The following is a 27,307-nucleotide window of genomic DNA, read 5'->3' as shown; positions in this document are numbered from 1 at the left end:
GAAATTGGAAATACATATTTTTATGTGAAATCCTCTCTTGGCTCACACGGTTTAAAAGCAAAACTCGAGCCAAATGCATCTGCGGCCAACAGAGAGTTGTTTGTTCCCCCACGAGTTCCACTCTGATACTGAGATTCCACCTTCTATGTAGACGATTCAGAGCGATGATAGCTTTGGTGGCCCTGCCAAGGCTGCACACTCTGAATCTGAGTCTCTGCCTCAGGGAAGGAAGAGGGCCGGCAAGGGTCCTCGAGGCAGAGGGCCCTTGGCAAAGCCCAGACCGCAGGGAGAGATGGGCCATGTCGGCAGTGAGGTCAATGGCCCCAGGTCAGGAACAGGGAGCCGGGCGAAATGGGGAACTGGATTGAGGTGATTAGAAGCAGGAGACATTGTCATTGGACAATGAGCTAGCCTCAAGAAAGGTCTGGGTTACTTGGGGTTGGTTTGTTCATTCATCCCTTTGTTTATCACCAAGCTCTGTTTTGAGGATGCATCAAGTTCTATCTGAAAGTTGCAGGGGTGCATAGTCCCCATCCTGGTGGAAGGTGACAATAGCATCTTTATCTCCCGGGAGACAGGCAAATTAGCATCACTTACAAAGGCCTATAGTCTGTCCTCCTTCAGAACCATCAAATCACTGGGTGCTTAGATGACTGTGTCCCGGAAAGGACATCTTATCCCTCCAGCTGCCTCCAGGCCCAGCCAAACTCCCAAACTCGCTGGGACAGGAAAACCCCTCCAAAGAGGAAAACGCTCTAGCTAGACGTCCCTCGGCCTTCTGTCCTTTCCTTCCCTGAACTGCTCCAGAATTGCCGATTCCCTCATCTGGCACTGCCCAGGCACCACCAGGTGTTGCCAGGCTGTTTTCTGGATCTTCCATCTGTCTCACCTGTCCACTAGATTGTAAGCCCCCCAGGCAGCAGGGTTGGATTTTAAGCTTTACCCCCCATCTAGGCTCACCCTAGCTTCTTACAAGTGGAGTTCCATAAATATCCACATGATTAGGCATTTTTGGTGAAATGACTGGGTAGTAATAAGAAATTACAAGCATAATAATAATGATGACAGATGCCTTATGTTTATGTAGCACTTTGAACTTTAGAAATAAGAAATAATAAACCTAATAATAGTAATGATAGATGTCTTACCTTTGTATAGCACTTTGAAGATGGCAAAGCACTTTCACAGACTTAAATTTTATATCATCTTCAAAATCATCTTTATGAAAAGTTAGTGGGGGGCATAGATGAAACAAGGTGGGCGAAATGCAGATTACTGCTGAAGCAGGGCGATGTGGACATGCAGATACACGATACTGCTCTCTCTCCTTGGGGAGCTATGTGAAATTTCCTACTGTAAAGAGTTTAAAAAAAACAACACAGAACACTGTACTATGTAAGTCAAGTAAGAGGCTTGATCATCACCAGTCTTATTTTATTTGTTTGCTTTTTTTCCTTTTTTTTTTTTGCGGTGCGCGGGCCCCTCACCGTTGTGGCCTCTCCCGTTGCGGAGCACAGGCTCCGGACGCGCAGGCTCAGTGGCCATGGCTTACGGGCCCAGCCGCTCCACGGCATGTGGGATCCTCCCGGACCGGGGCACGAACCCGTGTCCCCTGCATCGGCAGGCGGACTCTCAACCACTGCGCCACCAGGGAAGCCCTACCAGTCTTATTTTAAAGCTGAAGAAACTGAAGCCCAGAGTGGGGGGTTGGCTTGCCGAATCACTCAGCTTGTGTGGACCCGCCTATCTGAGAACAGAGAGGCGGCATCCCCGCTCCTTGTCACGTGCTCTCTTCTCTACATCACTGTTGCCCAGAGTGGGTCCCACCAACATCATCCCCTCGGAATGTTAAAAGGGTTCTACGGGGACTTCCCTGCTGGTCCAGTGGTTAAGACTCCATGCTCTCAATGCAAGGGGCGCAGGTTCAATCCCTGGTCGGGGAACTAAGATCCCACGTGCTGCACGGCACAGCCAAAGAATAAATAAATAAAGGGGGTTCTACAGAAACTAAGATCCCATGGTTAAATACGTTTAACAAAGGGCCAAACAAAACAATCAAGTCATTTTCCTGCAGGACTTGTCAGAGCCTTTACAGAGCACTCTGTAGAGCTAGTGTTCCCTAGCACACAGTTGGGGAACACCGAGCTACATCAGACCCACAGGCACACAAGAGCCCTATTAAGTACCCAGACGCCTGCCAGTCCCCAGAGCAGGGCTTTTCAGACATCAGAAGCCCGGCCAAGTGAAAGCTGTATGAAGAGGTACGCTACAGATGAGCCCTGCTAGGTGTGTGCAAAGTCCTGGGTGACAGAAGGTGGACAAACATAATCTGCCAGGGGAGTGGGGGACTATTATGGTGCGTGGTAAGGCCTCTAGATAATGGCTGGGTCAGAACAGGAGTTGTCAGCAATGCCAAGAAGGTACATGAGGCCCAAACTGGGCCTGGCCCTCCAGGCTCCCAAATAACGTCAGGGCCCCGCAAGGCTTCCCTTTGGAGGAGGGATGGGGGTTGTTTTTCCTGCACGGGCTGCCCCTGAGCACTCTACAGGAACAGATGCTCCAACCCTCTCCTGTGCCAGGAACTGAGCTGCTGATTCAAGCTGCCACCCGTCCCTTCCTTGCTAATCCTCCAGCCCTGGACACTTTTGTGCTCACACCAGCTTCTCTGGCAGTTTCAAGGACCCTTTGGGCAGCTGTACTGATACTTAATCACTAATGCAGCAGGGTTTTTCCATCTTCCTCTCCACCCTTCTCCTCAGTAGCGAGGCCTTGGGCCATGGAAGAGCAAGTACGAGTAAGTATGATCTGCTTTGTGAAAGCTGGAACGCAATTGTTTATCATCCTCAAAAAATAACAATTGGGCTTCCCTGGTGGTGCAGTGGTTGAGAGTCCGCCTGCCGATGCAGGGGACGTGGGTTCGTGCCCCAGTCCGGGAAGATCCCACATGCCGCGGAGCGGCTGGGCCCATGAGCCATGGCCGCTGAGCCTGCGCGTCCGGAGCCTGTGCTCCGCAACGGGAGAGGGTACAACAGTGAGAAGCCCGCGTACCGCAAAAAAAAATAAAAATAAAAATAACAATTAATCATCATTGAGCACTTATCGTGTGCCAGGCCCCGTGCTGGGTGCTTACCCACATACAATGCCCATGATAACCCTAGGAGTAGGTTCTGTTTTACATCCCATTTTACAGCTGGGCAAACTGAGGCACACAGAGACGAGGGGACCTGGCCCACATGACCCAGATGATGCGTGATAGAGCTGAGCTTTGAATCCAGGCAGGGAGCATCTGGAGGCCCTGCTCAGAATCACTCTGCTAAGCTGCCGCAGCTGACAGTCTCTGGTCTGGAGCCTGCAGAGCTGAACTCACCGCAATGGCAGGTCTAAGAGTCAAGGATGGCCCAGGGGCAGCCAGCCTGGATGCACCAAGACCTGTAGGCTGTAGAGACCATCTCCAGCAACCCCAGCAATTTCCCAGCCCATTGGCTCATTCCTTTGCCTTTGTCCCCTTCCCCACCCCAGTCCTGGTCACCCGTGATCAGGAGCCCTTTACCTGCAGCTGGACCAGCCCTGCCTGGTCAAGGCAGACGGTGGGAGCTAGAATTAGCCGTGCGGTCAGAGACACAGCATCTAAAGTCCCCAGGGAGCTCTGGGCAGCCTCACGCCATCTGAGCTCTGGCCTTCCCTTTGCCCCTGGCCTTTGGGCCCCTCTAAAATCCTGGGCTTTGGCCTTGTCTCCGGCCTGGCACCCCAATCCCTTGGGGACCTGGATGCTAACTAATACAGCCTGCTTCACCTTATCACCCCCAAGGGAAGGGACCCTGATCCTTAGACCTCTCGCCTCTGAAATGAGCATTCAGGAGGGAGAGGAAGACCAGGGAGTTTCACTGAGGTCTGGAATGTGTAGGGCTTATGCCCGCTATTTGCCGTACCTCCCGCCTCATTTACTGAACCCACCTGACTACGTTATGAGGTAATAGTATCACCATTTTACAGATGAGGAAACTGAGGCTCAGAAAGGTTAACTAACTTCACCAAAGACACAGGTGAGTGGAGGAACCTAGTCCACGCTGCCATCAAGGATGCCTTGGGGTTACGACCATAATAAAGCAGCAGGAGTGTTCACAAAGGCAGGTGTGACTCTGGAGGAGCTAACACCACCTTCATCTGACACAGCGCTGACACCCAAACAGGGTAATCAGTGGCCTAGACTTCACTCAACTGCTACTATTACTAACACCTAACTTAACACATACTGCACGCCTGGCACCCTGTATGCTCTCAGCGTGCATTATCACATTTAATCCTCACAACACTGTAAAACAAGTACTATTATTATCACTTTACTAAGGCTTAGCAAGCTAAAACAAATTACCCAAAGTCACTGCAGTAAGTGCCTACCCAGCAGCCATGCCAACTTCCTCATTCCCAGAGTGCCTGACTTTTGTCCAGGTGCCCCCTCCTCTCCACCATGACTCAGGGAAGCATAACCCAAGTGGAATTTCATTACTCTAAGCCAATCACAGTAATTCCTTTCCTTTTGCTGGTGACTGATTTAGGAAAGAGCGCTTGACCCAATTCTGGCCTGCTGGAGGGCTTCTGGGGAAAGTTCCCTCACTTATAAAAGGAAATGCCCAACAAGAGATGGGCAACCCCTTCTTCCACTGAACATTGTCATTTATGAATGTGATGACTGGAACTACAGCAGCCATCTCACCACCATGAGGTGCCAGCACGAGGATGAGCCAACATGCTGAGGAGAGCAGCCAGAGAGGTGGAAAGGACCTGGGTTCTTGTTGTGTAAGCCCCAACGTCCTGCTTTTCTGTTACTTGCAACTTCACAGAGAGAATGTGAACTTGCATCTCTCCCCCTCTAGACTCTAGATTGAGTCCAAGCCCAGAGCCTGTATCTATATGCCCCTCTAAAGATTAGATACCAGACTGTCAGGCTACACAGATCCAGGGATGGTTCCGTCTCCTCGACTGTGGGCCTGTCAATCCTAAGTAGAAAACACAGGCCAGAGCTCAGCCTGGCCACCAAGCCCTGAAGGACAAGGATCCCAGCAGCTGCCCTCAGCAGACACTCCACAGTGGAGGGAGACCCGGGAGCCAGCCCCTGCCCCTTGGGAACCAAGTCTCGTTTCATTCTCCCTTTCCACTGCCTTCCTCTGTCATTGCCCCATAAACCTCCGGTTTATTAATTCTTTACATGAGGCAGTCGGGGTGGGATCCTGATTTACTCCCTGTTCATAAAACGCTGAGAAATTAAAGGTGGAAATTACCCAGAAAGACACAGAGCCTCCACCAGGGAGCCCCAGAGCAGTTCCTGGCCCAGAACCAGGCCCTCTCTGCCCTTCCCACCTTCGGAACTCAGGATCCGGTGATGTCATTGCCTTGTCCTCCCCCACAGACACCTCTCGGCTCCTACTCTGCGCAAAGCAGGAAAGGGGGGTGCCACTGTCTCCCTGAAAACCCATTTCAGAGTCTCCTGTTTTTTGAAGATTTCCTCTTCTTATTTCCTCTTCTTATATCCCTTCTGCTGAACGTGATGGGGAGGGGAGATCAAGTTCGGGACCAAACATAGGGAGCTGATTAAAACAATTCAAATGCCAAAATATGTCACAAATCCAGAGACATGACCAGGAGGGAAAATAGAAACTTTGTATTAAATGACTTCACCAACCCAGGTGTCTCAGTGGCCCGGACCATCCTCCTCATTTCTCTAACCTCTGAGGGCAGCTCAAGAGCACTTCACCCCACCACTCCCCAAGACCCTCCAGGTACTCAGAACGCTGACAGTCTCTAAAATCCAGCAAAGCCTGGATCCTCCTAACAAAACCCTGCATGGGTGTCAAAGCTGCCAAGGCTCCCACATCTCACAGCCCACCCGATAATTGGCTGCCAGATCCCACCTCTGCCCCAAAAGTCAGGGAGAGTTACAAGCAGGCATCAGGGTCTCATATCAAGGACGAGGACTATCCTAGTTCAGTATAACAACATATCTTTAGCCCAGCTATGTGCCAGGGATGGCACTAGGTACTGAGTCCATTTTTGACCAGGTCCCTGCTCCTGAGGCTGTCACGGCAGTTTTGAAGTTGTAAGACTGTAATAAGCAGAGTGCCAGGGGAGCAGGAATACAGGCCACTTAGCCCAATGGAGGGAGGGGAGTTCAGGGAAGACTTCCTGGAGGAGGAGGTGTCTGGGCTGAATTTTGAAAGACGAGTAAGCGGCAGCCAGACTAAGGAAATAGGGAAAGGCATTGCAGTCAGAAAACAGCCTGAGCAAAGGCTTGGAGGTGATGTAGCACTCTGTGTTCTCAGGGAGGGGGACAGGAAGCAGGTCATCATTACCAAAGCGTAAAGCGCGGATGGATAATGGAGAGAGGATAGAGAGAGGCAGCTGGGCCTTGACTGCTGTGCTAATGAGTTTTGACTTTATCCCAAGGGCAATGGGGAACCATTAAAAGGTTTCCGACAAGACAGGGACGTGATCCGGTTTGCGAACAATCCCCTCTGCCTGCCACGGGGAGTGTGGACTGGGGGGGACAAGAAGCAAGAAGGGAGGCCACCACCAGCAAAAGATGGAGAAGGGTCAAGGTAAAGCAGAGGGCTCCTGAACGAGGAGCAGCTCTTTGTTCTGGAGGCATAAGCCACGTCTGCTATGGTCTGGACAGGACAAGGAAGAGTGACGGGGCAGCCTGGGGGCCCCGGGGGTGAGCGGAGTGAGGGCCTGGGAAGGGCTGCCCTGGAGAGAAGGAAAGCAATTCGAATCCCAGTTCTTTAGCCTGTGAGGGGTCCCCTGTGAGCCTCTGCGCCCACCTGGTCCCAGTGGCTGTTTTCAGGCAGCCTCCCCATCACCCCCAGGCACCCCGGTCCCTCCTGCCTCTGCTCAGCCTCCAGCTCCCCTTCCCTCCCTAGGCTGGGGAGGAGGCTCTGCCCGTTCAGCTCCATCTCCTCCCTGAGAGAGCGGAAGGACAGAGGGGCGGAGCCAAGATGGGCAGCCCACCCCAACGCCCCTGGGAAAGACTGGACCCTTGTTCCCACCATCTCACACTCAAAATTCACCTCAGTCCTTATTCTCAGGCCCCTCCCTGTGCTAGGCATAGGCCACACCCCACCCACCACCTGGCACCTCCTTCCTTTGTGCAGTGACACCACCAGCCCAGGGCCCCCAGCCGTCAGGGTCCTGCGCCTGTGTGCTGACCCCCGTTATGCCTCATCACACTGAGTATTGAGTCTGTTCATTTCCACCAGATGCGGTGCCTCAAGGACAGGAACCATGTTTCCTTCATTCCTAAGGCTGATGCCACTCAAAGCCTGGTGAAGGAGACTTCCCGGGTGGACTCTGTGATGGGAGCTTCTCACGGAGCCCAATGTGCCCAGGGAAGGTGTGTTTCCTGACAACAGGGTGTTCAACACCTGTCTCTTTCCAAAATACTCTCTCCGCCAACAAAGACCACCTTGCTGGCAAAACAATACGCTCAAAAATGATATTCTCACCATTCACTTCCAAAAAAGGAAAACAGTAAGCACGTTTCCAGTGCCTAACACGTGCCATTATCTCTAATTCTAGAATAATCCTTCAAAGGAGCAACTGTGGCTGCCATTTTACAGGCTAAGAAACTTAGACTCAGAGAAGTTAAGCCGCTTGCCCAGGTCACACAGCTCACAGTCCAAGCCTGGACCTCCAAGCTCTCCCGTGCAGTCCACCGACCTGCAGAGAGGCCCAAGTGTGACCTTGGGTCGCATTACCTCTCTGGCCTCGGCTTCCTCATCTGGAGAGTGGGATAACAGGAGGACCTCCCTCACAGGTCAGTTCACGAGACAATCCATGAAGAAGCTGGCACGTGGTACCCTCCCACACGTAGCCATCCTCCTGCTTGGCTCAATGCTGTCTGGAGGGCTAGCTTCCTACCTTCATCCACTCTACGGCCCCTTCCTAGGGAAGGAGGGAGAGGCATACTCCTGCATGATAAGTGAACCAATAAGCCAATCTTTTTGTTTGGGTGGGTATAAATTATAGCAGGAAGCTTTTTCAGTTAGTGTCCTCTGTGGCATTAGAAGTATCATTAATTATGTATTAGGTGTTTGAAAGGAAAAGACATCAGTAGCCTATAGGATGCATTTGCCTAGTAATAGAGGATTGATTAGATGCAGTATCTATACTGAGGGCTACTGAGATTCAGGTCCCCGGTTTCACAGTGGTGGTAAATTACAGCCACAAAAATCTCTGCGATAGTAAATAACAGCGTCCCAATTGCTGAAGGAATTCCCGGTGCCTGTTGATGGGAAGTGGGCAGCCACCCAGTCACTTCTGGGGGCAAGCAGGACAGGACCCCACGACTCCGCTGCTGGGGGTCTGGTTCTCATGGTGGGCGACTCCGACCCCCAGCCCAGCTCTGAGCTGGGCCATAAACACCTGCTCAACTCTGTCTGCAGATGCTCCAGAGAAAGGCTGGAAGCTGCTTCCTAAACCTGGATTTTGCTAAAGGCTCTTCCGCGACTCCCTCTGGGAGTTAGATGCTCAAGGAAAAAGAAAGTGCATGTGTTGCTTCTCCAACTGCAAGGGTGTGTGTCCCCTTTTAATGAGGAGGGATGGAGGAGAGCTGCTTCTACTCCTGGAGAGATGAAGGCCACTGACCCCTGTAGTCTGGAGCCCAGGAGTGTTGCCCAGAGGCGGCAGGGACAGGATCCTGCCAGAGCAGCAGTGACAATAATAACAGGCAACATTAATGAGTGTTCACTGTGTGCCAGGCCAGGTCTAAGCCCACTACATGGATTAACTCAACCCTCAAAGCAGCTCTGTGCAGCAGGTGCTGTCATAACCCCACTGTACAGGTGAGGAAACTGAGGCACAGAAAGATCTCCCCTAGTGATCAGCATTGTCCCCTCCCTGACTTCCTTTGTGCCTTAACTTAAACGCCACCTTTCTGTTTTAATTAATTAATTTATTATTTCTTGGCTACATTGGGTCTTCATTGCTGCGCGTGGGCTTTGTCTAGTTGTGGCGAGCAGGGGCTACTCTTCGTTGTGGTACGTGTGCTTCTCATTGCGGTGGCTTCTCTTGTTGCAGAGCATGGGCTCTAGGGGCATGCGCTTCAGTAGTTTGTGGTACGTGGGCTCAGTAGTTGTGGCACGTGGGCTTAGTTGCTCCACCATGTGTGGGATCTTCCTGGAGCAAGGCTCGAGTCCGTGTCCCCTGTCTTGGCAGGCGGATTCTTAACCACTGCGCCACGAGGGAAGTCCCAAACGTCACCTTTATATTGAGACCTTCCCTAACCACTGTTTAAAACTGTATTCCCATCCCCACTCCATCACTCCCTTGTCACCTTCAGATATGCTCTATCATCTACTAACTTATTTTGTTCATAGGCTGGCTGCCTCCACTAGAATGTAAGTTCCACAAGGGGAGGGATTTCAATCTGTTCATCTTGTGTCATTCACTTCTGTATCCCCAACAGCTAGAACAGGGTCCAGCACGTAGCAAGTGCTCCATCAAAGTGTTGAATAAGTAAAGGCTGAGTCACCTGCCCAAGGTCACCCAGCTTTTAAATGGCAGAGCTTAGGTTCAAACCCAGGCACCCTGGTTCCTGACCCAGGAAGGACCTTCTCCCACTGCTGAATGAAACTCCATGGGCAACGGTGATCTCTGAGTCTTTTCTGTTCCCCTGAACTGAGTTGGGAATACCAGGGCTTCTGATAGCAGCCCCCATTGGACTTTTTGTGGGCAAAGACAAGCAGACTTGAAAACAGACCCTCTCCAAATAACCCTTGTGTCATGGACTGAATGTTTGTGCCCCCCGCCACAAGATTCTCATGTTGCAGCCGTAACGCCAGGGTGGTTGTATTTGGTGTAAGGAAGTCATTAAGGTCAGGTGAGGTCATAAGGGTGGGACCCTGATCCAATACGATTAGCATCCTTACAAGAAGAGTCACCAGAAAGCACTCTCTCTCCCTCTCTCTCTCTCTCCCCCTGCCACCCTCTGTGAGTGAGCACATACCCAGGAAAAGCCATGTGAGCACACAGCAAGAAGGCAGCTGTCTGCACGCCAGCAGGAGAGCTCTCACCAGAACCCAAATTGGCGGGAATCTTGATCCTGGACTTCCAGGCTCCAGAGCTGCAAGAATACGAATTTCTGTTGTTTAAGCCACCCAGTCTGTGGTACTGTGTTATAGCAGTCTGAGCAGACTAACGTACTCTGTCACTGCTGAGTGCTGAATGGGTCTCTTGCCTGCTGAAGAATGCCGATGGCTCCCCACTGCCTGCAGGGTAAGGTCCAGACTCCAGCACCTGGTCCCAACTGGGTATTAATTAATTGACTAATGGTGGCTGAATCAGACCCGACTTAGGTGCCTTCCTGGACTTGCTCTGCCACAGCTTCCTCCTATACCATCCATCAGTTACTTTCTCAATGGAGAGCCAGGCTGCCACCATTGCATCTCACCTAACACCACCGCTGTCTCAGCCTCCCCTAGGATGAGACTCTGGCACAGCCTCCCTTGCATCCAACACAGGAGCCATAGCAGCTCCAGTGCCCAGGTTCGATCCACTGGACATAAGGAGGTGCTGGTGGTTCTCACTTCTGGACTCAGCTGAGGCACCATACCACAGGGCGTGGGATTTGGCTTCCCCAGTGGCTGCCCAGAAGGGCCAGGTGATATGACCCAGAAATGCAAGGGAGTTTCCTCATGGGGAAAACTGGGACCAATGAGAGACCAAGATGCTGGCTGATAGACTCTCTGCTTTCTTCTACCCTGGGCAAACTGTTCTGAGTCACGCTGGTTCCACTCGGCCGAACCACAGACATCCCTCATGAGTCAGCAACTGACTGGCTTTCCTTCCTCACTTCCTTACAAAGCTGTGGCTGGTCGGCATTTGCTTTTCCTCCTTTGTTGCCTCCTTCCCTTCCCTTCTCACTCTCCTTGCCCTGGGACTATACCCCTACCCCCAGGATAGCAACTAGCACTAAGTTTTGCCTCAAGCTCTGTTTTCTGGGAACCTAAAATATACTCAGTCATGGATGGCCCTTGGTGCCAGTAAGACCAAAAGAGAAGATGAATTATTGACTTTGAGAAGGAAACAAGATACTGCTGACCCTCTGATGAGGGAAAGTGACCCAAATCCATGGAGACACAGACAAAGAATCTCTCCTGCTTCCCATGCTGCTCCTAGAAATGCTTCTACCCATGGGAAGGCAAAAGCAGCCCAGGTTCCCTGGGGACTTGACTTCCTGAAAGACATTGAAGGGATTCAAGCCTGTTGCTAGTTTGAGGAGCATCTGATAAACAATTTATACGAGAGTGTAAAAGGCATACTACGGAACCTCTGTTTTCAGAGGGAGCCCATGAGAACTGCTGATGCTAACATTTGCTGAGTCTTTATTGTGTTTCCTTTACCTGCACTGTTCATTTAATCTTCACAAAAACCCCACGTACTGTTTAATATTAGTATTGCCCCTTTCACAGATGAGAAAATGGGTGCTCAGACAAGTTAGGTAACATGCCAGAAACCACGCAGAAGGGACTCAACCCATATCTACAGAGGGAATGCTGAGCACAGTGATGGCCCGTAAGGAAGATACTTTGGGGGTACAGCCCTCCTAAGGAAGCCTTTTGGGTTGGTATTTTCTGTGGCATTAGAAATATCATTACTTCTGTACTAGGTAGGGATGTATGTACAACATGGTAAATATAATTAACGCTGCTGTAGTTATACATGAAAGTTGTTAGGAGAATAAATCCTAGGAGTTCTCGTCACAAGAAAAAACATTTTTTCTATTTTTTTAATTTTGTGTCTATTTGAGATGACGGATGCTCACTAAACTTACTGTGATAATCACTGCGTGATGTATGTAAGTCACATCATGCCGTACACCTTAAGTTTATACAGTGCTGTGTGTCAATTATATCTCAATAAAACTGGAAGAAAATTAATGAATATACGTATATACATATATATATACATAATGTATTAGGTATTTGAAAAGAAAAAACATCCTTTGCTCCTTTGTTTCCCGTAAGGCCAGCCCTGGCCTCAAGGTCCCTCCCCAGCCAGAGATGGGTAGAGAGGTGCTGAAACATCCAAAGTGACCCTTCCTTTTCACCCTCCCAGGGGGAAGTCGGTGGGGGCTTGAGAAGCAGGCAACAGGGCACATGTTGGAGTGTATTTGTCTCTGGCTCCCATAGGACATAGGTGGCTCTGGTCAGAAGCAGCTGCCGGTGGAATAAGAAAAGTCTCCTCCCCCCAGCTGCTCCTCCCAGGGTCCCAGGGCCTCTACCCACCAACCAATCCCTCTGCTCAACGGAGGGAAAAGCAGAGGTTTCTTGGGCTTTCATTCTCCCCCAGTTCCCCAGTTCTGAGAGGGAGTTCTGGACCAGAAAGAATAAAAGAAAAAGCAGCAATTCTTAATATAATGACCTTGAAGAAGAGCAACTCCATTTTACCTTGAAAACTGCATAACTGAAAGCAGAGTCTATGTAGACAATGCAAATGATATGCATGTAATATGCAAACGTAATGCAAATGATCCAGGGCCGGGTCCGGGCTAAGGCACCCAGTGGCCTCTAGAGGGTGGTAGAGGAAAGCGAACCCAGGGTAGTTAGGACCTGGGGTCAGGAGCCAGGTGAATGCTTTGGCTGGGAGCATCTTTCAGTAGACCCACGTCCGCGGCACTGTGAACCTTCCCAACCCCACGGACTCTTCCAGTCACACCAGCACTGCACTACATACACGTGTACACACACACACACACGCACACACAACTTGTCACCACACTGACACACACATTAAAACACACACACACTCACAGAAACCCGCACAGACACCCAGCCATTCACAAAGACACACAGACTCACTTACACACCTACCCACTCCACCACACACATGGATGAACGCAAACACATACGCAGACACACACACGTAGAAACACACCAACACGGACGCAAACACAGACATACGCATCTCCATGCTGACCCAGTGCATCCAGTCTGATAAATCTATCTGGAAAAGAAAACAGTCTAGACGTACTGAATACCTACTTTGTGCCAGGCATGGTGCAGGAACTTTAAATCCTCATTTGATCTTCACAAAGCAAGATTAAGAAGTGGGATGTAGGGGGGTGAATATTCCAATATTTACTGACAAGGAAAAGGAAACCCAAAGGTGAGCGTATAGGCCGGAGCTTACCCAGTAAGCAGCCGGAAAGAGAGAGACCCAGCTTCGTAGGGTACCATGAAGCCACGCCATTCCCCTCCCCGAGCAGAGCCTTCCCTGTACACAGTGTGACACAGATATCACTGCCAGCTCTTCACTCCTCCACCTCGCAGTCCTCCCCAGACAGCGGTTAACCTCTGGCTTCCTCAGAGACACTCCTGCCCTTCTCCATCTGGCCCTTTCATCACTTTGGCTGGGGTGTGCTCCACCATGTGACCTCACGTTAATTCTGGCCTTAGTATAATCTAATTTGGAAATCTCCTGGGGGAGGAAGGCAACCACTTCTTTCAACCCAAATGGGATACAAGACTGGATTTTCAGTCTCTGCCTGTCTCTGGGTGAATGTTCACACTAGAAAAATGACTCTTTCCCCAAAAGCATACAAACTTTAAATGCCACTCTGCCCACCACTTCCTACATACACACACACACACACACACACACACACACACACACACAAACACAAACACTGAAAAGGAAATGTGCTTTTCAGGGCAAAGGATGAGTAATATTTGTCACTCCCTGCCATAAAGTCACCATGTCACTTTGGGCAAGTCACCCACCATCCCAGGGTCTCAGTTTCCTCATTTGCCTCATTTGAGAGGTAAGACAAGCTGATTCTCCAGTCCCCTCCCTCCCCCACCTTCCATCTCCCTGATAGCACAAGAGCCTGAGGCTGGCAGCTGCCCTGCGATGTTCCCCAGAACTGTCCCCTGACACTGGGGACTCACTGCTAACGCTGGGATCTGACAGGAGCGCGGGCCTGGGCCCTGCCAGGGAAGGACAAGGTCAACCACAGCCCCAGGGGTTAGGATTCAGCCATCACCCCCGGGCCTCTGGCCTGCCTACCTGAGATATTCTATGTCCCCCTGGTAGCCTCAGAGGTTCAAAAGGGAGGTCAGCTTGGAGCAGGGGAACCCTGAGATATAATAAGGCCGTGATTTCGGAGCAAGCTGGAAGAGTTGCAAAATGCCACATTGAGGGTTCCGAGTGTATTTTAGGGCCTTGGGCTCTCTTTCCAAATTAATATTCATGGAGACAGGCGTGCCATCTATTTGCATATGTAGATTTTGCTCATCCACTGCAGGATAAAAAAGTTTTGGGGTGTTATTATTTACTATAGTTATTTTAAGCTTGGATGATAAACCAGTCGAGTCAGGCAGGGGGAGGGCAGCTTCCAAGGGCAGGAGTAGGTTTTAAGTAATTTTCGATCTGAGGAAAGGTGGGTTCCAGATACCCAGGAATGAGTCACGCCGACCCCGACCGGCAACATCAATTCCAGGACAGCCCTTCCAAGGTCATCCCATTCAGCCCCTACCTCAGGAAGCCTGGCCACCTCATATGGTCCCACAGAAGCCTTTGGAAAACCAAGCCCACCACTATCACTCAAGGTCATGGTTGAGAGGCAGGCAGGCAGGCACAGGTTCAGGGTGTGACTTTGGGAAAGCCACTTGAGCCCTTGTTTCTGAGGATAATGACCTGCTTCGCAAAGTTGTAAAATACACACTAGAAAGTTATGGAGAGGGATGGTGGTGATGGCTGTGTAATATTATGAAGTATTTAATACTAGTGAACTGTACACTTCAAAATGGTTAAGATGGTAAATTTTATGTTATGTGTATTTTATCACAATAAAAATAAAATTTTAAAGAAAAGGACAAACTTGAAAATAAATGCACCAAAAACGTGCTTGTTAAAGTGTGAAGCCCTAACCAAGGTAGCCGTTGTTAAGGTATCTTCTCTCCTAGGGTAACTGGCATCCACTCCTCCCACGCACCTTCAGGGAAGCCTCCATCCCCTGCCACTGCCATCCAAAGCCACCCGAGGATCTGAGAACCATTATCCTGCTCTCTACTAGCTTCACTTCTCTTTTCTGCATCAAATAACACCCTAACTACTCCACCAGAAAGCAGTGAGTCCACTGGGAGAATCTAGAGGTTCCCAAATTACTCCAGAGTCCTTGTACTCTGATCAAAGAGCCCTGAAACCTGGTGAGGGTCCGTAGGGAAGGAGGCAGTGAAGCCTGGTAGCAAATTCAGGGGCTCTGAGTCATGCAGACCTGGGTGGAATCCAGACGCTGCCAGTGTCCAATGGGACCTTGACTGCTCAATTTCTCTGCGCCTCAACCTTCTCGTCTGTACGATAAGGCTAATACTATTCTACCTACCTCTTGATGCATGCAAAGGTCCTACATGTGGTTTCTATTATTAGGATTGCAGAACCATGAGCCACAGCTCTAGCATTAACTCTTTCAGACCCCTGGGGGCGCTCTTTCAGAGCACTCAACATTTGCTCTCAAGCAGGGGTTCCTTAGGCACTGAAGTACTAGTGTTGTGGTTTCATTTCAGTGATCAAGTAGTCACACTCAGTGGCAAGGCAGCTTTGCGTCAGCGTCTGTTGTTGCACTCGAATTAAAGAGAGCTCCTTTAATTGTTGTGGGCTAACGACAAAAAAGTGGCTGCCTGACACACAAATGCTTTTGTGCCAAGGGCTGGCCAGATGACCCTTCAGCACGTTGTAGGAACAAAAGCTTCACAGTTGCTCAAGCTAAGAGAAGCAGGGGGAGAATTGAGTCACCACAGGGCGTGTGGTGGAGGAAGCAACCAAAACCATGATCGTGTAGCAAGGGCTGATGTAGTCTTAGCACAACAGCATCTATCACGTTAAATTAATATTGTTAATCTGAATGTTATTGGCTTTGTAGTTTGCATTTTAATTTATAAACTTGTTTGGGCGCTAAGACTGTGTATGAGCTATAAGCATGAGTTGTTTATGTCTAGTTTTGTGTTTATATATATAATAATATATATATTATTATATTAGTAATTTAAGACAATATTGGAGGTCTGTGGGAAGCATTTTCCCCCTTTATTTATTTATTTTTTTAATTTACTTTTGGCTGCACTGGGTCTTCATTGCTGCACGCAGGCTTTCTCTAGTTACAGTGAGCGGGGGCTACTCTTCGTTGTGGTGTCTCATTGCGGTGACTTCTCTTGTTGCGGAGCACGGGCTCTAGGCGCGTGAGCTTCAGTAGTTGTGGCGCACGGGCTTAGTTGCTCCGCGGCATGCGGGATCTTCCCGGACCAGGGCTCGAACCGTGTCCCCTGCCTTGGCAGGCGGATTCTTAACCACTGCGCCACCAGGGAAGTCCCTCTCCCTTTAAAATGGAACCATCTGTACATTTCTCAAGTTTTAAAACCATTGACCTAAAGATTAATGCAGAGACCAAGCCTAAAAATCAGGCTAATTGTTCATTTTCTTCTACAGTGGATGGACAGAGGGGAGGTCTGGCTGAGAAGAAACTGCAATAGGTGAAGGTTAAGTGATTTGCCCAAGGTCACTCATAGGTCAGTCCCCACACTCAGGATCCCTACCTTGGATGTCAGGGAAGTCTCTGGACTCCTGGGTAAATTCCTTCCTCCTTTGCTCCTGAAACATCTGATTCTACTTTCACTGAACAATAAAGGCTAATAAACAAGTGGCTTTCTCTGCACCCCAGCTCCTCTCCCCACCACACCTCAGAGACAAAATTTCATCCAAGTCCTGAGGAAAAGTGGAGTCCTCTCCCAGCTCCAGGCAGAGGCTTCCAGAGGCTCCCAGCTCAAAGTGCTCCAAGGATGTCCAGAATAAAAGATTTCCTGTCTATTGTGAAGGGATAATGAACATAGTATGAAGAAAATCCCACCCACAGATCTTTGCAGAGCCTGCCCCTTTCCCACTTCTGACACCAGCATCACCAACGGGTAGACACTGAGCCCTGCTCAGTGCTGGCTCCTGGGGAGAAGGAATAAACCAGTTTCAAGGAGCTGGTTTGTTAGGGAGGTGAGACCTACACAGACAGAGTCCAGGTGAAGATGAACCAGCCAGCAGATATTCAACAGCTCGGTTGTGTAGTGGAGAGATGGGAGTTGTAGGAACTCAGGGGAGAGGTAGATCAATGAGAGATGGCAGAGATGGAAGCCCCCTAGAAGGTGGGGGGCCAGAGCTGAGCTGTGAAGGCTGAGTGGGACCTGGCTGAGTGGAGGGAAGTGATCATTTCAGCCAGTGGCAAAAGCTGTGAGAAGGCAACAGCGTTCCTGAGGCAGTGAGAAAGCTGGAGGTGGGCAGCCCTCACCTCCTACCAAGCTCCCCTCCTTCTCTCCACTGTCACCTTCCTGCTTATCCTTGGACGTACCAGGGGAGTTCTCACCTCAGGGCCTTTGCACTTACTATCCCCTCTGCCTGGTGTCCCTACGTCCAGATACCCACATGGCATCCCTCCTCTCAGTCTCTGCTCAAATGTCACCATCAGAGAGGCCTTCCCTGACCACACGGCATCCCATCACCATACATACCCCTTCAACTTGCTATTTTTCTTCATTGCAACAAGCGTAAAGTATATAATGTGTTCAATTTTTACCACCTGTCTCCCCCACTTCAATGCAAGCTCCATGAAGGCAAGGGCTTTGTTTTGTTCCCTGCTATACTGAGTATGTGATCAATGATCAGTATTTACAGAATGAATGAATGAGAGGAAAGAAGGATGCTATAAAGGACGGAAGAATGCCAGTCAAAGCTCCTGGAGGTAGCAGAGACCTCCTTCCTGTTGACAGGTCAGCAGTGTCTTCCTTCCACATGTAAGACACCAGAGACACAGAACAGGAGTGGTGGCAGGCGAGGGTGGATGGATACAAAGGGTCAAGTGGGGGTAAAGGGAGGGCAGAGGAGTTCAGAAACCCTGGCTCAGATCCAGCTTGATCCCACTAGCAGAATGTTTTATGCTATCAAAGGAATCTCTGGCCCAGGCTTGAGGGTGGCAGGAGAGATAGTCAAGGTAAAAAGGTGAGGGGTCAAAATGAGCCACAACCTAACGGGGGGTGGAAGGTCTTCAGGAAAGAATTGTTGTAAACATCAGAGTTTAAAAAGTCCCCCAACACACAAGAGAGGGCCTGAGTCTTATCAGAGACAAGAGACAGAAGGAGGCTGTGGGACACAGCAAATGGGGAAAAGAGACTGGGAGAACAGGGCACCCATGGGTCAGGAGAATGTCGGGAAGAAGCCACTTAACCTCTCCCAGCCTCCACTTCCTCACCTGTAAAATGATGACCATAATTCCGACCTCACAGGGTGGTTACAAGGCTGAGATAAAACAACTCCCCAAAATCACTTAAACTAGTGCCCAGCATATAGTAGGCAGGCATTCATCGAATTGAGTCCCGCCTCCAAAGTGAGGTTAAGGTAAAAAGGGTAAAGATTACCTGACTTTTCAAGTAAATAATCTTATTTCCCTTATTCCTGTGATTTATTAATTCAATAATTATTCACTGAAGTGCCCTGTGCTTGCATGTCATAACTGGATACAAAGAAGGATCCACTCCCACCCCATCTCAGACCTCGACGGCCTTACCTCCAATTGGGAAGACGAGGAACATTTCAACAAAATGCTGAACAATGACCCTAGAGTGTATTATGAAGTACCGAATTTGTGATGTAGGTAATAATTGCTACAGAAGTTCAGGGGAAGGAAAGATCAATGCTTCGAGATGGCTGTGGGCTCTGGTGTCAGGGAAGGTCAAATGAGGATGTGGCTCTAACAATGGCCTTGAAGGAAAGGATGGTTTGGCTTAAACACGGAGAAAGGCAGAACTTGAAGCAGAGTCAAAGGTGGCGGTGGGTCCTGACAGGTAAAGATGGGGAGAAAGGATGCAGGCAGATTGTGGAGACTTACAAGGGTCAATGTGAGGAGTTTGGGCTTCATCCAGCGAATACTATGGGGAAAAATGTAAGGTAAAAATGACATTCTAGGATGACTTGAAGGAGGGAGATAGAGGCTGGGAAATGGCACCTCAGGCAACATAATGTGTCTACAGCACAGATTCTAGGCTCATTGCCGCCTCTGCACTAGAATTCCAGACGATCCTATTTGCAGAGCCCCGCAGACTGCTCCTGTAGGAGATGTACGTCCCTATGACCCCCAGGCACTATGCCTTGGGGCTGGGAGGTCAGATCAGGAGGCCAGTGCCATCACCCAGCACGCGGTGGAAAGAACCTGTACAAAGGGGAAGTCTCATGCCAGAAAGGAGGACTTATGTTCAAGAAACATAATGAAAACAGAAGAAAGTCGGTGCTTGAATACAGGAAATAGAGGAAGGAGGCAAAAGTGTTGCTAAGGTTTTGAGCCCAAGCATCTGGGAAGACGGTGTTGCCAACAAGAATGAAGAATCCAGAAGGGCAGATGGCTTGAGACGCGGGAAGACGTTAGATTTCATTCCAGGCATATAGACTTTATAATGGCGGCCAAACACCATCATCATCATCATATCATCTAATTGGCAACTGAAGATAAGATACAGGATCTCATCTTGGCCTAACGGTCCCATTTTACCACTGAGAAAAGAAAAGCAAGAGGCAGCAAGCTGGGCAGGAGCTCATAACTCATCCATACTAAGACGCTGGAGTTCCTGTATGCACTATGAACAACCTCCTCCAGGAAGTCTTCCCTAACTACTGTGGCTCCTACTGATGTCATGTTCCTCCTACCATGGTTGGTCTGCAAGTCATAATTATTTGTTTACTCTCTGGGTGTGTTCCCTGATTATTTGATAGTCTACATGGTCTAGTCCTCACCTGTCTCCTGCACTAGATTATAATCCTTTGAGGTCAGAGATCAAATCTTCAAATAATGTATTTCTTCCGTACTAATCAAGTGCAATTATTGAGTTAATTCAGATTTATCTGCCCAATAAATCCCTATTGCCCAGATGAGTAAACTGAGGCACAAAGAAGTGAAATACTTTGCTTAGGGTCACAGGACTAAAAAGGAGTACAGAAAACTCAAACCCAGGTCTTAAACTCTAGAGCAGATATTGTTGATCGCTCCTTTCTTCTTTCCAAAAGCCTCCTAATTTTTTTCCTCTCTGAAGCTCAACACACAAATCAAGATTATTCTAGATCAATTATGATGGTCTCCTTCCTTTGCCTGTGTCTGGCTTATGCATGAACATGTGACTCACAATTCCAGCCAACTGGACACGAGGGAAAGTCTGCTGAGCCTTCTGGTAAAGGTTCCCCTCCTGCCTTTTCTGCCTCTGCATATTGTAAAGGTGTAATACATGGATCTGTTACAGCCATCTTGTGACCATGAGATCAAGAAAAGATGAAAAGAATCTGAACCTTTGATGATGCTGTTGAACCACTGAAAGAACTAAGCTTGGGGCAGACAGCCCACACCTGTTGTACTGGGAGATACTAAGTTCCTTATTGTTTCAGCCAGTTGTGTTCAGGTTTTTTGCTACTTGCAGCCCTGACTGATACCCACTCCAATCAAGGGCTCTTGTCACTACAGGTACGGAGCCAAGCATTATGGGAGATATACAAGTAAAAGTCCTGGTCCCTGCCCTCATTGTTCCTTTCCCAAGATTAGACGTTCAGTAAGTATTCAATCTATCTCTGATTCATTGATTCTCCCTTTGCTCATCAGTTACAAAGGATATATTCCCTGAAGGCATCTTTCTTCCCTTTACTCAGACTCACTGATTATCTCTAAATTTCAGCCTCACGTTTGGACTGTGGTCTCAACACTACCAACCATGTCCTTCCCCATCGCCAGGCACCACCTCTAAGGATCAAGCTAAAAGTGAGGAACTCACGCTTAGCCCAGAGAGACCATCAGCGAAACTCCGCATTCCTAAATATTTGTTCTTTGAAATGTCTTTCTCAATTAGATCTCACCCAAATGTTTGAGAGTCAGGCTGAATTCCAACTTCCTGCTCCAGAACAAATATGTTCAGCCTGCATAATTACTGCAGCCAGCTTTATTTGCTATAAAAACATGGATTTTTTTTTTGCTCCTTCTCGACAGTAAAATAATAAATAGAATCCAGGTGAAAAATACCAGCATTTAGTAGAACAACTCTTTTATGGTTCTTTTCTTTGGGGTCTAATTAACACATTGGGGATAAAATGTGTTTTTACATTTACCCAACCAGCTAAGGTGAGACACAAACTCTCCTTTCCTCCTGCTGAGATACAGCTTCACATCAGAAACACAGGTGAAACAGACAGACAGTTTCAAAACATTTTGAAATGTTCCACAAACAGATCTGTATACCTGTGAAGTGGACCTCCTCCAGTCCCTGTCTCTTCACACTGTTCAATTTTTTCCTCTGCCCCTTAAAAACACATTACATAGTTGCTGTCAAATGAAACACAGAGAGCCCCATTAGCCAGAGAAGCAATCTCTCTTTCTTTCTTTTAAATGAGGAAGACATGCCTTTCAGGACAATGACCACCGGGGCCATGAAAGTTTCATGAGGGGCTCTTGGAGTGGATGACACCTTTACAATTTTAACAGTGCTATAATAAACCCCCGCAGAGCCACAGGGCATGGAGTCTACATCCAACACACAACACCTATTTATTCCCTAATTACATTGCAATATATTCTCTCTGTATGTGTACTGATGAAGATAAAATATTCTTTTAATTCTATGGCCTCCTGGGAGGTAAAGGAGAGGGGATCATGCATAGGTGAATTCTGGGAGTTCCTAGAGCTCAATCACAGCCTTTGTTCCAGGCTCCCTCATTGCATAATCTCAAGAAAATCACTCACTTTCCCTTGGTCTAACACAGTGGTTCTCTCATTGCGGGTCCCGGGGCCAGGAGCATTAGCATCACCTGGGAACTTGTTAAACATTCAAATTACTGGGCCCTCTCCGGACTCTTTGAGTCAAAAATTCTGGGGGTGGAGCACAGCAATCTGTGTTTAAACAAGCCTTTCACACTGAAGTCTGAGAAGCACTGGTCTACAAAACAGGAAGGAAAGAGCATTATTTTAAATTGAATCAGGGATCAGGGATACCTGGACTCTACAGGGCCTGGGCTCCTTTCTGAAGAGCTGTCTCAATCTGCAGAGTCAGGGCTCCATTTACCCATCTGTATACAGTGGGGCTACAGCGTTCACCAAGAAGCTGTGGATGCTGGAATTTGACAGGTACATGGTTACCTGGCACCAGTCTCTATGGATAGCAAGATCACAGTTGCCAATACTCACCAGCTCCCTCCCGCAATACTCTGACTGGCAGAAGCTCTGCAGAGTGGTCCTCCAATGCCACATCTAAGGTCATCATTGCAGCTGCCTCTGGGTTACCCTTGGCAACCAGGAGCCGGGGTCATGGAAGCCCACAGAATCTCCAAATCTCATAGTCAGTAGCTTCAAGCCTTTTTACCTCAGAGCCTTGAACCACTAGAGGGGAGGCTCAGGACTATTTTTTTTTTTTTACATTGTCCCATTTCAGCACTTCTTCAGACATCTTTTGTGTGTTTGCCTCCACTCTACAACTGGACTTTAAGCCTGTGGAGGATGACGCCTAGAATGTCAGCATCACGAGGTATGGGACTCTGACTGACTGGCTCACGGCTGTCTCCCAAGGCCTAGGCCAGTGCCTGGCACAAAGTAGGAGCTCGAGAACTGTTTGTTGACTAAATATTCCTAGCACGTTAAATGCCCTGACCATACTAAGTCCAATTGTAGGCCCCAAACCTTCAAGCATCTAGAAGTTATGTTTGGAAAGGGGCAAAGAAACTATTTGAAACCCCAGGGAAGAAGGAGAAAAGGGAAAAGGAGAAGCAAGAGCCTGAATATTTCCCAGCTGGAGCCACAACGCTTGGTTCATAGAGTGCTGACTACCCAGCCAATTTCTCACCCTGAATTAGGAACTAGAAGACCTCTGGGCCAGGGTTGGGTTTTTTGTTTTGGGGTTTTTTTTTTTTGTTGGTTTTTGGTTTTTTTTGGTTTTGTTTTTTGATATTAGGATCCTTGTGCAGGGAGGGGCCGGAGCTGAAGGGTGATCAGGCACTGACCACAGCTTCTGAGCTTGAGTTCTAAGCAGCTGGGTCTTCTAGCTGCCCTCATGCTTCTCACTCAAAGGCCAAATTCTCATTGGTGCTGACTCTACTGTCTTTTGACCAGACACTTAAGGAGAGCTTTTCTAACCTCTTAGGACTCAAGCCTCGTGCCCCATGATCCTTCTCCCTCAATTAGAAATCTACCCAAGACTCAATTCCAAATCATCCCTTCTCCAGGTGCTATCCCTAATCCTGCCCCCTCCAAACAGTGATTTCACCTGGGAAGCCTTCCTTGACTACAAAACAGTGGCTGCTCTTTCGCTGTGGACTGTACTTTATGGGGCTGGGCCGAGTCTTAAGGGTTTCCTTTACCCCCAGACTTCAGTGCAGGGGCAGGATAGATATGCAACCAACTGTCACCTAAGTGATTTATCCTAGGGGATGATCACAGCACAGCACCTGACAAGAGACCAGTCCTCTACCTCTAACCTCACACACACCCAGTCCTGCAGCCTCCGAAGGCCTTACAGTGGCCTGGCTGGGAACACTTGCCCTGTGCTGAGAAAGTGGTAAGGACAGCACAGAGTACTAGAAAAAAAGCCCTGAACTAGGAGTCAGGAGACCTGGTTTACATTCCCTCACACCCTTAACTAGCTCTAAGTGAATCCTTTCACTTCTCTGTGCCTCCGTTTGCTGATCTGTGAGTTGGGAGGAAGAGGTGGAGACTGCAGTCGCGGACCTGGAATTTCTAGCAGCTTAAACAGCATATGATCTAAGGAGAGAGCTGGTGCGTGATGTGCAACCAGGGAAAAACCCGCCAAAGGAGCTGAAGATGGAGTGTCTGTAGACGGTCGATTCGACGCCCTGCGGGGACCCCGCCCAACTGTCAGGCGACAAGGGCCGAGGGACCCTATCCGCAAAGCCCCCAACTCTCGGTCCCACTAAAGCTGCTCTAAACCCTTCAAAAGAACCTCTCCAACAGCACTCCAACAAAGCAGGCTGCGAAGCCAGGGTCCCGCGACCTCCGCGGAAGCCGCACCGAGTTAAGTCCGACCTCCCGGACTCCGGGAACGAGAGGACACGTGCCCCCAGCAGGCTGCGAAACACCCGGCCAGCCTTCGCTTGCCGACACCCCTACTTTCCCGGCAGAGCGAGGAAGGGGCAATGATGCTCGCGCACGAGTACCATGGCCTGAGCGAGCAGAGACGGCCCGGAGCCCAAACCACCTAAAGGCCTCCTCCAACCTCCTGGAGGCCTTGCTCTTTGCGTCCCCGTGGGGTTGGGAGGGGGGGGGAGGACGGTACGGAGCGGGAGATCCTGAAGCGGAGCCACCCAGGTTCCGGTCGGGTGACGGCTCCGTCTCACTCGCAGACCTTGACTCCCGCGAGGAACGATTTTGCGTATTTTTTCGTCGTATATTTTCAAACAAATAAGGAAAATAAACCAAGCGCAGGAGGAAGGCGGCTGCGTTCTGCTGCTCCAAGGGACCACAACCACCACCCGCTCCACCTCCAACACCACCGCCCAGGGCTAGGCGAGAACTTGGGAACTTCGGAACCGCGCTCCAGGCGCGCACTGGGAGTGACTAGCTTCTCTTAACTTCGGGAGCTGGGGTCGCCGCCGAGGGCAGGAGGGACGTCCGGGGAGTCGACTCGGACTTCCCCTTAGAGTCGGGACGACCGGATGAGAAAGACAGGAAAGGGGTATACGTTCCGTTTCGCGCCTCCAAAAAGCAAAAGTGCACATGGTACCGCCCGGGGCTCAGCGGCAGCTAGGCGCACCGCTGGCCACCTCGGGGGACCTGGCCGCGCCTCGCAGGCTCTACGCCCGGACCCCGGCTCTCCCGGGCGGCTCGGGGCGGCTCGGGGGCGGGAGTCCCCAGACTCAGAGAAGGGCGGGCGCCCTCCCTGGGACAACCGCGCCGCGCCGCTGCGCTCGGCCGCGGGCGCTGAGTCCGGACTGAGGCCAGGGAGTCCGCGCCTGCCCACGCCGGGGCGCTCCACATCCTGCCCCGACCCCTGGCGTTCTACCGGCACTCACCTCCTCCCGCGCCAAACTCGGCTTCCGCAGCCCGGACCCCGGCAGGGCAGCGGGAATCCACGGGGCTGGTGTAAAGTTAGTCGCGGGGATGCAAAGACCCTTCCCCGGGATCAAAACCCCCAAACCCCGTCCCCCTGTGCCCACAGCGCTCCGAGGCTCCGCATGCTTGCCGTCCCCGCCCAGCCACCTACCTGCTTCGCGGCCCGCCCGGGGCTCAGTCGGCCAGTCGCGGTCCTGTCCTCCGGAGCCTGAGCCGCGCCGGACCAGCAGCTGGAGCAGCGAGCGGTCAGCCCAGAACCGGGCGGCGGGCGGCGGGCGGCGGGCACCGCGCACCGTGAGAGAGTGAGCGAGCCGGCGCGCGGCCGCTACCGCCGCCGCCGCCGAGCCAGCCCCCACCCGCTTCGTCCCTCGGCCCCTCCCTCTCTCCTTCCCTCCCAGCCTCCTCCTCCCTGCTCGTGGCTCCCTCCCTCCGTTCTCTCCCCCCACCCACCGCCTCTTTTTTTTTTTCTCCTTCTCCCTCTTCGGTCCTTTCAGACCCTGCTTTCTCGCTCTCGCTCGCTTGTTCTTTTTCCTCTTTCCGTGTCTCCCTCCAGCCTTCCTTTGGTTTCCTTTTTCTCTGAACCTTTCCCAGTCCCTCTTCTCACCTCCCTCCACCACCACCCCCCAACTTTACGTTCATTCCCTCGTCTCTCTCCGTTTCCTCCTTTCTCTCTCTTGCCCCTTTCTATCTCTTTTCGCTCTTTTCTCCTCCTTTTAACCTTCTCCTGTGTCTGCCCTCCTCTCTCATCCCTACTCCCCCTCTCCCTCGGGTGGGTCAGAGTGGCCTTCGTTCCGCCTCCGTCTCCCAGCTCCGGTCTGGCGATCCCCCCGGGGGTCAGGAGGACCGGGGGAGCCCCCGGGCCGTGCTGGTGACAGGCTGAGGAAGGAGGGAGAGGGACGAGCCAGGGCTGGAGACGAGGGCTTGAGAAACAGCTGGGCAGGGGGCGGGCAAGAAGGCCGGGAACTCAGACTGTCAGGCCTCTAGGCCAGCTGAGCCATGCCGGGTAAGATGAGGAAACTGAGGCCCTGAGAGAAGAGAGCAGGGACTTGCCTTGCTGAGGTCTACTCCAGAGGCAAGGCCTAGACCATCACTGCTCCTCGCAGCCTGGGAAGGACTCCTCTGCTGACAGAGGCCCATCCACTGCTTCCAGCCTCTCTGCCTGGCCCCAGCCCCAAGCTCCCAGGGCCACCAGGAGGAAGCCTTCTCCCTCCAACAGCACCTTACGCCACTCCACTGCCCGCACAATATTCTTAGGGGGTCTGAGCCAGGCAGAAGGGAGCACCTGGCTTGGAAGGAACAAAGGGAACCCCTTCTTCCCACCCGCACTCCTCCAAGCAATGAGGGACTTCCCGACTACCGCTTATCAGGGATGGAGTAGCAGCAGGGTGCTTTGCTTGTGTGGTTTGTCTCCTTTCCTCCTTGAACTACAGTGAGAGCAGGAAGGCCCAGACTTGGAAAAGGTGCTGTACACACCTCAGGAGAATAATTATTTTGTGAATAAAGCAGACATATTGTCTGAGGCTTTGGGAAATGCATGTCTGTACATGTGTCTGAGCACCTAGCCCTCTCAGTTCAACCATTGATAATGGACTTCATTCTGGGTCTGATGGGGTAAGTCCCACCCCCAAAAGTTTTTCCTGGCACTTCCCCATTTCAGCCCAGTGGGATCCAGAGGAGAGCTATAGGGTTCCGGTTCCCGTGGACCCCGTTCTGCAGCTCTGCTTTGTCAAGACAGGATCATGATTCTCCTAGTTTCATCCCTAATTGCTGAGGCCAGAGTTTGTTCCCCTTCAGTACTGTCCCTTCCGTGGTACCAACCAGAAGCAGACCCTCCATCCAGCCCCTGGGTAGAAACCTACCTTGGGATATTGACAAAACCCCACACAAATATCACACCGAGTTACCTGCCTTGGGACATCAAATCGAATAATTAAACCCATGCCTCGGCCTCTGTTGTTCACACCACACAACCAGAAGGAGAGTCTGGTCAGGACTGGGGCCAGGTTGAAGCCAGTGAGACACACCTAGGGCACAAAATTCAAGGAGGTGCTCACTCTCTGGGTCGTGCAGTCAAATCTTAGGGCTATCACCGACCACCTGTGTCACCTTGGTCCATCGCTGCCCCTCTCTGGCCTTTCGTTTTCCCACCTGACTCTGAAGAGGCTGAGATGGATGTTCTCTAAGGGTTTCTCC

The 27,307-nt window shown here is 50.6% G+C and overlaps 1 protein-coding gene across 25 annotated transcripts in view; it reads right to left on the bottom strand.

The window, feature by feature from the left end:
* MEGF11 (multiple EGF like domains 11) overlaps window positions 1–25,471 on the bottom strand; it is a 380,714-nt gene extending 355,243 nt beyond the window's left edge. For 23 of the 25 annotated variants that reach the window (XR_004348290.1, XR_004348288.1, XR_004348292.1 and 20 more), the window contains exon 1: window positions 25,266–25,422. The gene's annotated coding sequence lies outside the window, so the exon portion shown is untranslated. Of the gene's footprint in view, window positions 1–25,265 lie in introns of all 25 variants that reach the window. The other 2 variants (XM_032621461.1, XM_032621465.1) reach the window with 2 other exon arrangements.
* Between the last annotated feature and the right edge of the window lie 1,836 nt (window positions 25,472–27,307).

This window comes from Phocoena sinus, chromosome 2, assembly GCF_008692025.1.
Source record: "Phocoena sinus isolate mPhoSin1 chromosome 2, mPhoSin1.pri, whole genome shotgun sequence".
NCBI classification, from domain to species: Eukaryota; Metazoa; Chordata; class Mammalia; order Artiodactyla; family Phocoenidae; genus Phocoena; species Phocoena sinus.
Note: the sequence above shows the minus strand (reverse complement) of the source record. Positions and strands in the feature narration are given on the sequence as shown.